Below are 13,115 nucleotides of genomic sequence, written 5' to 3' on the forward strand. Positions count from 1 at the left end.
AGAGAGTTGAGTTACAATGTGCACAGTACTATTGTGGCTCACCAGTCGCAGAACATCAGTTCCTTTTACCCTTTCTATGTTTGGTGTAAGGTTAAGGTTTGTAGTTCTGAAGACGAGGATTTATTTACATTACCTATAGCGCCACGGTGCTCATGTAATCCATTTTTATATTTAACAGTTTTACATATCACTCATGCACAGCAGATAATGTTGAGGCGATTTACATAGAATTACAGAACAGTACACAATAAAAAGGAAACAATTTGAGATGGTCATGAACACAATAAAGTGGTGAATTTTTAAGGTTTTCCCAAGAGTGAGCAGAGTGGGTCTTGCTTTTCTATCCAGAGGTAGATAGTCTCAAACCTGCGTAACAACAAAGGTGATTTTCCAATCTTTCGGCTGTTAACGTGTCAGCTTCAGAGTCTTCTTTCAGTGACTTTTCTTTGATGGTATGCAGAAGATACCTTTTGTTATACCTTTCTTTTATGCAGTGTGTGCTTCCTCTCTAGAATTACATGATGCTTTAGATGAACGTTATTCTGTCATGCTGAGGCAATTTGTCTTTCTGATAATATTTCAGATAAGGATGCTGAAGTGGTCTTTCTACATTATTTCTGATGCTGTGTGCACAGATATGGCTTTGCTCTGGGTTAATGAAATGCAAAATTAGAGACTTCACTTAAAGGTATAGTACTTTCCTCGCCACACCTAGATTTTTGTAAATTGTTTATACAGACAATGCTGGATTTCCTTCAGTTTTTCAAAATAATCCTTCTTATGGCACTGACATTCAGTTGCATAGTGCTAAATCTTGCTTTCTTCGTCCGTAATTTCAATTACCTATAGTATTAAAATTAAATAGTTAATACATGTACATTTCCAAAAATATAATTTACAAGCCAAATCAATGCAGAATTTTTGAAAATGTTGAGCTGTTTTTCAGACAGAGTGTAGAATGGTAGCATGAGAGTACTTAGCTGTAGGAGTGAGGATTTGTAGAATTTTCAACATTTTATTAAGCTCAGAAAGGATACATGTACCCTATGGACTTGTGACATAGAATCCCAAAGGCAGAAATTAAAGTCATATGGACTGGCACCAAACAGATATTTAAGAAAGTATACTATTAATTAACTTGTAATGTAGATTTCTGGGACGGGAATTACTCGTCCACGGACAACAGGTGTTTTCCCCTGCCCTAAGTGACCACTTACTTGTATCTGGTATCCTGACTTTTGAGCTCTGGCCTCTGCCGCACGCAAATCTATTGTGTATTGCGAGGACTATGCCTAGACGTATCCCTCAACTATGGTCCAGAGTATGAATCAAGGCCAATTAAATTAAGGCGTACTTTCATGTGTTCATTTTATTCCACCTGATTATCAGTTGTTAGGTTTTTCTGCACCTGGACTTACTGGGTGCTTTTCTGCACAATTTTTTTCCAGACAGAAAAATTAGATTGCAAAGACGCATAAGACTCTGGGTGCAGCAGAAGCAGCCAAGACTTATGCTGTTGTTTTTACTAACTGGGGGAAACACACAATTCTTCCCTCTGTTGGTGTTTTAAGTCGTTGTCGGCCTGTGATTCGGCATTGAGTGCAGAGCGTACCGAGTAGAGCTGAGGGGCCGAGCAGGAGTTGATGAGCAAGCGGAGCGGAGGCTGGGACGACTGCTCGGGTTTGTTTTGTGACCAGTTCCCGCTACCGAAAGTTTCTCCCGCTTCACCCACGTCCTGTTATACGGGCGCTTTATGTTCTACAGATCTGCTGTGGGGGCAGGAACGGCCACTTCCAGCGCCACGGTGCTAAGGCGCTGCCTGTGCTGCTCGTGCGGCAGCCGCTGCAGGGGTCAAAGGAGCCTTGGCCTGAGGTGCTGCTGGTGCGGTGGCTGCAGCAGGGCACAGAGGAGAACAGAGGAGCACAGAGGGCACAGAGGAGCCTTGGCCTGCCATCTGATTTTATGTATTTACTAAGCATTGAGCAGAGCAGAGCTGAGCGGAGGAGTGGAGGGAAGTGCCCACATCTGCCGTCTGTAGTGGGACTGGCTCCTGAAGGATTGCCAGCATTCTCCCTTGTACTCTTGTCAGCGATGAATAGCAACGAACAAGCAATGAACAGTGAGTGGTGAGTGACAAGTGGCAAGAGGTGTGTGGCGTGTGGTGAGTAGTTAAGGTTGATCGGTCCATAAGTCGCTGAGCCATTGGAGTCTGTAATAAGTCTGTAAAACAAAATCTGAGAAATTATGCAAAGGGGAAAGTGACAGTAGACTTTGCCCCTGTTGAAGCACCCCTCGACCCCTGAATTACTCTGGATGCCTAGACTACTGCCCTACCCGCAGCACGGCTATTAATCAATTGATTAATTAATTAAATAAGTAACCAGCAGTACCAGCGGATTCTGTACCGAGGTGTGCCTTGGGGGTGCCTTTCCCTTGGAGGTGTTTGGAGGTGTTTTTGTCCTATCAAAGCACCCTTTGGTCTTGTCACTGGCCCGTTTGATTCTCTGAAAGAAGCAAGACTTCTTCACCTTAGAGGGTGTATTATGAGGTCAGGAAGGGAGCGGCCACCTTTCCCTCCTATCAAAAGGAAAAGAAAAATACAACAAACAGTAATATTACATAAGTTTAAAATAAAACAGGCAAGTGACATACAGTCCTTTAAATCATCTACGGTCCATACATTTGGGAAACTGGGAAAATCCCCGTCAAAGTTTGATTTTATGAAAGATCCAACTGGTGCTATGCTAACATTGCTAACTGACCCATGTGATCTTCAAACTCCAATTAAACCACTGAGTAGAACAAATATTACATCCCCTAAGCAAGGAGTAAGTGAACCAGGCCACCCTGAGTCTGAAGATGAAGTCGAACAAATGTCAAATTCAACTAAGGACCAAGTCAACCATTGGGGTCAAATAACGGACCTAGAGATGTTAACTATTCCACTTACTGATCGTTCACAACAAGAGGACCCAAAATGCACAAATCTAACAATGGGAGATACTCAGCAATTACTACCAACTAGGAAGCCAGAGCCAATAGAAGTGCAAGTAAAAATCAGAAAAGCTAACGGTATAGGGTAACCATCTAATTTGGGCCAAATAAATCAACGAGAGCAAGAAGCTCCAAATGAACTAAATGGTGGGGTGAAAATCATAGGGGAAGCCAATACCCCACTGAAATCGGATCTTACTCCGTCTAAAAAAAAATTCACTTAAAAAACAGGACCAGCCGAAATGTAATCAAATTAACGGATCTCAAATTAATAAGGACGAATACAACAGCAACCCAGAAACTCTGCAGCGTTGGAGTACTCCGTATCAAAAAGAAGTTTTGAATAGTAGTCCACAATTCATTCATTCTTGTGACGAGGGACATGATTTTCAAGGGCCACAAAAAGAGAAGTATAAGGACCTATCATTCATAAATGGGCAACACCATAGCCCAGGTACTCAGGTACCAGGAAGTGGGAATGCGGGAGTAATTTGGGATATATTCTTCAAAACCTCTCAATTAACTCTGGAAGCTTTAACATATCAGTCCAACAAAAAGGAGGACCAAATAGATCTCTTGAGCGCTACGGCATCCTCTGTTACCGGAATTGAGAAGAGGATAACTGTACCAACATCCTGGCAGGGTGAAATAATTATACCTGTGTTCAAGAAAGGCGATCGATCTCAGCCGGGTAATTATAGGCCTATAAGCCTTATTAACACCATTCAAAAGGTAGTGGGTCGTCTAGTTGTAAACAGGCTCCTTGACTGGGCCAAGGAGAACAACGCCCTGTCCCAATTCCAAGCAGGATTTAGAAGATGTACTAGTACAGTTGACCAGGTGTTCCGCTTCACCTTGCTCCAGTGGAGGACTGTGTTGCTAGGAGGGGGCAGCCTGTACGGGCTGCCTTCGACCTAGTTCCTAGGTCCAAACTGTGGCTGGTGCTGAGGAACCAGGGTGTACCAGAAGAACTGCTGACCGTGATAATGAGACTCCACAAAGCCAATTTTGCTAAGATCCAGTGAGGGGGACAGGGAATGGTGACAGCAGATTTCCCAGTTGAGCGCGGCGTCCGCCAAGGGTGCACGATGGCGCCCACACTGTTTACATTATATATCTAAGGGGTTGTTGCTCGTATGTTGTCTTCAAATGTGGATGCTCCCTCGTTAACTGGCACAAAAATTCCTATTTTAATGTTCGCAAACGACACGTTGATTTTATCTAAGACGCCGAGTGGTCTACAGCGTGTTTTGTCTATTTTCGACCAATTCTGTGGGGAACATGGTCTAGAAGTCAACGTGACCAAAACAAAACTTATGATTTTTAACCCTCACCGTAGCTTTAAATCCAAGCTAACTATGAATGGACGTCCATTGGAGGAAGTGGAAGCCTTTACATATCTGGGAATCCGTGTATCTAATGATCTTAGATGGTCCCAGCATATAGACATTGCTTCACTGAGGCATAGGCAATTGGCTGGTGCTCTTGGTCTGGAACATAGAAAATCTTTGACTAGACCAATTAAGCCAGCATTGCAGGTGTATGAAGCTAAGGCTCTCGGCTCTGCACTATATGGTGCTGAGCTGTGGGGATTTGAGAAGGTAGTGGCCCTTCAAACCTCGGAAAACAAGTTTTTCCGGGCCATCACTGGTGTCCCCAAGAGTACCCCGCTTGTGCCTCTCAGGTATGATTTGGGCAGAAAAGCGGTTGGTGACTTGGTTAGGCTTCGCCCGATCTTGTATTGGCGAAGACTCTGGACTACGCCTGAGCTATCACATTATGCTGAGGGCTTCCTAGACGTCATCAAAAGGGACGAGTTTCACAACATCAGATGGCTTAAAACCCTCTGTCTAAACTTGAGCGAACTTGGTCTCCAGGCGCTGTGGAAAAATCCAGCGGGTACCCCCTTCCCAACAATAAAAGCCATAAAAGAAATCTTCTGGGAGAAGGTTGCTGTCCGAACCTGGAGTAGGTCTAGTGCAGTGTCAATGGCTGGAGGATTTTTAGAAGCTAAGTTATATCCGTGCCTTGAACCGTACTGGGACGATATTACAAGGCCAGGCGACAGGAAGCTCCTCTTCCAACTAAGAGCAGGTGCGCTCCCACTTAGATCACTGATGGGAAGGTGGGGTGGTGGAGTACATGTTAGCTGTCCTGTTTGTGGTGCTTCCAAAGAAACAGTTGGCCATTTTTTATTCTCTTGTATGGCGTATTCTGATCCAAGACGCATCTGGTTAGCAAAAGCATGCAAAAATCTGGGTACCTCAAGTAGTACCGTTGCCTTACGAATCATTCGCACAAGCACTTTAATGCCTTTAGTGATAGCTATAGCCAAGTATCTTGGATGGGCGTGGTCTATCAGACAGAGAATATTGGCTACTTGACTGTGTTTTTTCTAATTAGTCGGTCTGCATTTTTATATTGTCATTTTATCTAACACTTTTTATCTTTGTAAACTTTTTTATCTGTACTTATTTTAACACACTTTTCTGCACAGAATTTTGCATTGTAAATGCATTTAAAGTGTATTAGATTATCAAGTGTTAAATCTTAAATGAAAGTCTTACTTTTTAACTGTAATGATGTAATTGATTGTCAATTTTTGTCTTGTGTACTTGCTTTAATGAGTACCTCGAATAAAGCATTATTTTATTTGATTTGAGAAGAAGATAACAAGGCAAAATAATCTAATAGTAAGGGCACAATCTCAGCCAATATCTACGTATGCAGAGTGTACTTGTGTCCCACTAATTAACAAACTAGCTACCATTCTGGATATTTAAAAAACAATAATGGACGATGTAAAAGTGAATTTTCCTAATGTGGGAATTCAAACCATCAAGACCGACTGGCCCTCTAAAGGTACAATAAAATGTAAAGACAATACTGTTTTTGTTAAAGAAAAAATAGATGATAAAACAAAAGATCAAGAAGTGATAAATCTATGCTCGACACAATCAACATTGACAGACGCAGCTCCGGACGTTCATCTATCAAAAAGACAGAGGAAAAAACAACGGAAAGCAAGAAATAAAGCTTCTAAAAGTATAAAAAATACAAATGCATCAGATAGTGAGATTGAACACTGGAAATAACCATGACCAAATATCATATTGTGAAGGTGAGGGTTAACAAATGTCTCCAACAAAACCCTTTTACCCTCTATTTAATAAGGATCTATCGGAAGTACAAGCAGTTATGAAAAATAAATGCCTAAACAATCAAGCTGATAGTATAAAAATGATAGAGAATGGGAAAATGCAGTCCTTTGAAATGCTGCAAGTGGAGGAAAGTAATAAACAGGTGGAAAGTAAGCCATCACAATTGGAAACAAATAGAGCAAAGATGGAGAGTATCAGAGGGGATGAAACGAATAGAGATTTGTTAAGTGGTGCAGGTAATTTTTATGCCGGAATATAAATCTAGGGGTAATAATGAAACAACTTGCAAACATCCGGACCCAACATAAGATGGCAGGAGTATGTAAAGCATGCGCATCCACAGCATACATGCCTCGAACAGAGGATTAATGGCCCCAAATCCCTGCTGTGGTTTCTTGTCATGTTGTGGCTGAGTGTGCCATGTGATGTGGCAGGCTATAGTGTTTGGTGTGATTTGGTTATTTTTGACAAGGTGGAGTGCTGAACGGTTAGGCAAATTTTGATTTTCTTTGTTTTTGGGATCGTGTGATATAGTGCGGTACCTACCGTATGATGTAAGTAAATAAATTACATCGCTAATATACCATAAGGATGTGGGGTGAGTGTTATTAGGGCCGGAGCCTTGCTCATTATATGCAGAATAACTGGTGTGGGCGGTCTCTACTGACTAGAGCAGGTTAGCAGCTGCACAGGCCTTGAGTATTGATCATATTGAGGTAATATATTTGACAGGCACTGGTGACTGGAGCTGGCTAGCAACAACGCTAGCCTCCGGTATTCATTACAGGCAGGGTAACAGTACATGTCAATATTGACTGGAACTGGTTGGCAGTAGAGTTGACCTCTGGCCTTGAATGTTTGCAGGATTTAAGGTACAAGGGTCACTACTGACTGGAGTTACTTAGCAGGATAATAGGGAAAGCGCCTCGGCAACATCGGAATCCAGGACAAGGCACTGGAATGGATCACCTCCTTCCTCGACGGAAGAACACAGAGAGTCCGCCTACCACCGTACAAGTCAGAGGCCACCAAAGTCATCTGCGGCGTCCCTCAAGGATCCTCATTGAGCCCCACCCTCTTCAACGTCTACATGAGCCCCCTCGCGGCCATCGCACGCCAACACAACCTCAACATAATCTCCTACGCCGATGACACCCAGCTGATCCTCTCCCTGACCAACGACCCCGCCACCGCCAGAGCCAACCTGCACGAAGGGATGAGAGATGTAGCCGAATGGATGACGACCAGCCGCCTAAAACTGAACTCGGACAAGACGGAGGTGCTCATCCTGGGCTCCTCGCCCTCCGCCTGGGACGACTCCTGGTGGCCCCCCGCCCTGGGCACCGCACCCAAACCAACGGACCACGCACGCAACCTGGGCTTCATCCTGGACTCCTCCCTCTCCATGACCAGACAAGTAAACGCCGTCTCCTCGTCTTGCTTCAACATCCTGCGCATGCTACGTAAGATCTTCCGGTGGATCCCCACCGAGACGAGGAAGACGGTCACCCAGGCCCTCGTCACCAGCCGACTGGACTACGGCAACGCCCTCTACGCCGGAACCACCGCCAAGCTCCAGAAGAGACTCCAGCGGATCCAGAACGCCTCGGCCAGACTCATCCTCGACATCCCCCGACGCAGCCACATCTCCGGACACCTGAGAGATCTGCATTGGCTTCCGGTCAACAAGAGAATCACCTTCCGTCTCCTCACCCACGCGCACAAAGCCCTACACGACCAAGGCCCGAGCTACCTCAACAACCGGATCAACTTCTACACTCCCAAGCGCCTCCTCGGATCAACCAGCCACGCCCTCGCCGCCGTCCCCCGCATCCGAAGAGCAACAACAGGAGGAAGGTCCTTCTCCTACCTGGCCGCCAAGACCTGGAACTCACTCCCGACCGACCTGCGCCTGACCCAAGACCACCTCTCCTTCAGGAAGAAGCTCAAGACCTGGCTGTTCGAGCAGTAACGGCACCCCCCCCCCCATCCCAGCGCCTTGAGACCCTACGGGTGAGTAGTGCGCTCTATAAATGACCTGATTGATTGATTGATTGGTCTCAGGGGGCCAATACTGACTGAAGCTGGTTAGTATGATCACTAGTTCCAAGGTGCTACTAATGACTCAAGTTGGCTAGAATTATAACACTTCCCAGGGGCCAGTACTAACAGGAGCTGGCTAGTAGGCTTACATACAGGCCCAAGGGGCCACTACTGAATGGAGCTGGCTAAAAGAAGAACAGGCCGAAGGGTGGTGGGGTGCGAGTGGCACCAGTGACCGGAGTTGGCTAGAAGCATTGACAACATTTGGTATTGATTAAATGCAGGATTCCAGGTCACAGGAGGCACTGCTGAATACAGCTGGATAGCAGCAGTGGTGGTCTCTAGGAAGAAGGAGTTGAGAAAGCATAACTGGATATACTGGTTTATTTAATACTGATAATTGTTTACACATCATACACATCAATGCCACAACGTGCATTGATAATTACATTACCAAATTACAATATTCTTATATTAATTTGATGTGTCTGTTCGCCTTAATATGCCTGCAAAGTTATATTTAATTTAAATTTAATTTAAAAAGTATTTGTTAAGCGCAACGTTCACCATGCGGTTTCTTGGCGCTATGGAGGCAAACTTTAGCAGTGACACAAACAAGACTAGAGATGAACAGGGAGGGGAAGGAATTACATTGGGAAAGCTTGGGTAAAAAGAAAAGTCTTGAGCTCTTTTCGGAAGGCAGGGTAGTGAGTAGCCGAACGTAAATGGTCAGGAAGGGAGTTCCAAAAGGAGGGTGCCAAAACAGAAAAATTGGATCCACCCCATTTCTTACGTCTGTATCTGGGGACTTGTAGGAGTGATTGGGTAGATGACCGCAACTCGCGAACAGGGGTGTATTCTTTGAGTAAAGAAGAAATGAAGGCCGGAGCAGTCCCTTGGCGTGCCTGGAAGACCATGCAGCCAGTCTTAAATAAGGTTCGCTCCTTAACAGGCAGCCAGTGCAGTGCTTTCAGCAGGGGGGTGGAATGATGGAAGCGAGAAAGTCCGTGGATCAATCTGGCCGCCTGGTTTTGAACCAGCTGGAGATTCTGGAGACTGTAAGCCGGGATGCCGTTGTAAAGGGCATTGGCGTAGTCCAGCCGGGAAACAACCAGGGCGGACATGATTAACCTGAGGGCAGAAGGAGAAAAGAAACGGGAGACAGAGCGGATGGTGCGGAGAACAAGAAAACAAGAAGATACAACAGAACTGATTTGTGAGTGGAGGTTGAGATGGTTATTGAGTTTGATACCCAGGGTTTTAACTGAGGAAGAGGGTGTGGGAGGGGGTCCCAAGGGGGAGGGCCAGAAGAGGGAGTTCCAGGGACTGGATGAACCACCTGTAAGGACCAACTCTGTTTTATCAGGATTCAACTTCAGATGATTGTGGTTCATCCAGTCCCTGATAAAAATCATAGTAGACTGAAAGTTAGAGATAGAATGAGGAGAAGAGGAAAGGTTGAAGATAAGCTGGAGGTCATCTGCGTAGTTAAACACAGTGACCTCCAGCTGTTGAAGGGCAAAAATCAAAGGATAGATATAGAGATTGAATAGGAGGGGAGAAAGAGAAGAGCCCTGAGGGACACCACAAGTGAGTTGGAGTTGAGTGGCCGAGAAATCCCCCAGCCGAACCGCCTGGGTGCGGTCCCTCAGGAAGGACGCTAACCACACCAGGGCTGGGCCCTCGACCCCCGCCGCTCCGACACGGGACAGTAGGATGGTATGATCAACCGTGTCGAAGGCGGCGGAGAGGTCGAGGAGCACCAAGGTCTGGTTGTTGTCATGGTCCATGCCCTCCCTGAGATGGTTCAGGACCGACACCACGACGGACTCGGTGGAGTGCCTAGGCCGAAAGCCCGCCTGGCTGGACGCAAGGCCACCATTTGCTTCCACATGGGCACTGAGGACTGATGTAACGTGTCGCTCTAGTACCTTGCCCAGATAGGGCAGGAGGGAAATGGGGCGGTAGTTGGCTGGAATAGAAGGGTCCAGCCCAGGCTTCTTAAGAATAGGGACTACGGTGGCAGATTTCAAAGCTGGAATTACTACACCCTGAGCCAGCGAGCTGTTAAGAAAGGATAAAGGTGGTTTGGGTCAGAACGAGTAGATTTGTTGGAGGATATAGGCAGGGCAGGTGTCCGCCGGGGAACCAGATTTTATTTTGGGGAGTGTTGCAAGGAATGCCTCCTCAGTGAGCGGAGGAAAGGAGGAAAGAAAGCAATGAACAGTCGGAGGAGTGGGCTCCACAAAAGCGTGGGAAGGAGGTGGGATGTTAGCTCTGATATTGACAATTTTTTCCAAAAAATAAATGTTCAATGAATCGCAGAGGGACTGGGAAGGGGGAGGTTTGGGGGAAGCTCTGTCTGAATACGCCAGGTCCTGGACAATGGAGAAGATCTCCCTGGACTTGTTCTCTGCTGCCAATATTTGATTCTATTAGGGCCCAGAACTATTTTATTTATTGATGTCCAGGTGCACACTTTCCTGCATCTTGTAGTAAATTGAACATTGACAAACAGAAGTGTTATTTCCAGAAACAGTGAATTCTGCAGCTTGTCTGTGTATCTTTTATCTGCACCTCACGGACTCCTCACATTCCTCTCAAGAGAAGATCCTGCCTCCTACTCATTACTGTTGTTTCAGTAACTGTTTCTATCACGTGTTCATGTTTCATTGACTTGTATTAGGAGAAAAGTGTATACAAATTTATTGTGTAGCATTAGCATTATATACTCCAACTTGCTATAGGGTGGATGCTCTCGTCCATTGCAAAGACAATTGTCACTTGTTAGTTTACTTGGCCTTTTGCTATTTTTGCATTAAATTTATGATAGATTTGTTGGCCTCCCGGTATGTTGTGTTTTATTTTACATAGCACAAGAGATGCTGAGCAAAATGACAGTCCAGTATACACATTCTTCATATAAATCAACTCACAGTATACTGTTCTGGAGGTTCAGTCCCACAGACATTATCTCTAACTGAACACTGGCACCCTAGGAAGCATGTGCTTTTCAAACCAGGTGCCGTCTGATGCGAAGTCTTCGCTATTGGATAAGTCAATATGTCCTGAATTTTAGGAGGGTTAGCGTATCTAGTGCATTCTGTTAGACAGCGCTCACCTGTGGTAGTAAGATGGTAATAGGCACCTTATCACCTATGCACGGTGCAGGGCTTTGAGTTACAGAGCTCCTCACGCTATGGAGAAGATTGGGTCACATTTACCCATTTTCCCATATTTGGTCCTGATGAAATGCCAACAGATTGCTCCATGACTACACAAGTCATGAAAAACGTTGACCTGAAGTATAGACCCCAGCTTACCAGCAGGTCCATAGGTGATCGACACTTTCACACAGTGATAGGGGCCATTAGTTCCTCAATTTCTCTGCCACTGTTTTTAATCTCACCATGGACCAGGAAGATCACATTAACTATATTGTGGCAACTGGTCGATAGTTGATCTTATATTCAGACTTCACCAATCTCACATCTTATGACACAACATCCTCTGTCCTACTATGATCATCCGGCAAACTTAATAAAAGATCTGCAAGAAAGTGCCCTCTGGTGGTGCCCGCCAGGCATTGTAGCGCTGGCCTGGTGAGGATTATAGCCCAATGATGAAGCATGTAAATGTAAATGTAGTATACTTGTAAAGCGCACAGCTGCCCCAGCAACGGGGCGTCCCGGCGCTGTATAACTCTGGGGAACCCGTCCTGGCTTTCCCTGTGGGATTGGTCCCTTGCTGGGAGTCCCCAAGGTGGAGCCAGGCATCCCCGGAATTGGTGGGGCCGTTGTGGAGATTAGGCAAGCTAATGCCCAGAGTTGCCGAGTGGAACCCCTGATTAGAGTAAGCACCGAAGCGAGAATTATCGAGTCCGCTGACCAAGGTCCACGACCCTGCCGCGTCGGGAATTGAACCCTGGTCCCAGGCTGACTTCTGCTCTCAGGCCTGCCGCCTCTAACCAGTGAGCCACACTACTCCACTTGTCACCTTCAGGTGAGTGAACGCAACTTGTCTTAAAAGCACATGCTTCCTAGGGTGTCTGCGTTCAGTTACAGATAATGTCGCTGGGACTGAACCTCCGAAAACAGTATACAGTGATTTGACTGTTTTATGTTGATGCTACAAGCTCCTTACCTGTGCGAGTTATCGGGAACGATGCAGGGGCAGACCCAAACCAGCCACATGTGGAGATCAATGAAAAATACTGAAGATTTAACAGAGCTTCCAAGCTGGTGACCATTACTTAATTGACCTTCAAAATAAAAGACACGTTTTTAGAATTCTGGTGACTCATGACCATAAAAAACAAAGGTTATAAATTCAATGTTGTTTCAAATACTTAAAAAATGGAACTGAAGGTGCAGAATCGGATGTTGCCCCAGGTCATGCGTGACACCTTCCACCACTATTGCTTATGGGACTTGTAGTTTTGTTTTTCTCATTAAAGGATGGGCTCTAAAGTCCCAGTGTTCTAAGTGATGTTGGTCAAAATCAGAGGCCTGACGGAGGATGAAGCATGACATGGCTCTGCTTAGCAGTGAGATGACTGACAGTTCCCCAGCCCTTCCATTCTTTGACCTACAGAGGCTCGTTGGCCATTCATATTTTTTTGCAACGACAAAGAAACTTTTATTGCAGCTTCTGTCAACTGAAGAGATAAAACCCTTGGGCATGTTTAATTAACTACTGACAAACATGAACAATCAAGAACATGAGTTTCTGGAAAACTATCAAGCACCCAATCAGAATCAGCCACCCTTCACACCCAGGAATTCTTGAGGCTTCGGAGAGGGTGAATTGCACGTGGTATAAGAGGAATACTACATCGACTCAAAGCTCACTTCTCAGGGATGTACTGAGATGCCAGCTTCATGGCACACTTAGCCAGCTCTTCACCTCCTCCTCCCC

General features: G+C 45.5%; 1 protein-coding gene across 1 annotated transcript in view; it reads right to left on the minus strand.

Annotated features, from left to right (window-relative positions):
- Nucleotides 1-13,115, minus strand: part of LOC144762503 (uncharacterized) — a 182,122-nt gene that overhangs the window by 161,555 nt on the left and 7,452 nt on the right. The window contains exon 3 of the mRNA XM_078647749.1: nucleotides 12,342-12,459. The gene's annotated coding sequence lies outside the window, so the exon portion shown is untranslated. The remainder of the gene's footprint in view (nucleotides 1-12,341; nucleotides 12,460-13,115) is intronic.

This window comes from Lissotriton helveticus, chromosome 1_1 (assembly GCF_964261635.1).
Source record: "Lissotriton helveticus chromosome 1_1, aLisHel1.1, whole genome shotgun sequence".
In the NCBI taxonomy this organism is placed as follows: Eukaryota; Metazoa; Chordata; class Amphibia; order Caudata; family Salamandridae; genus Lissotriton; species Lissotriton helveticus.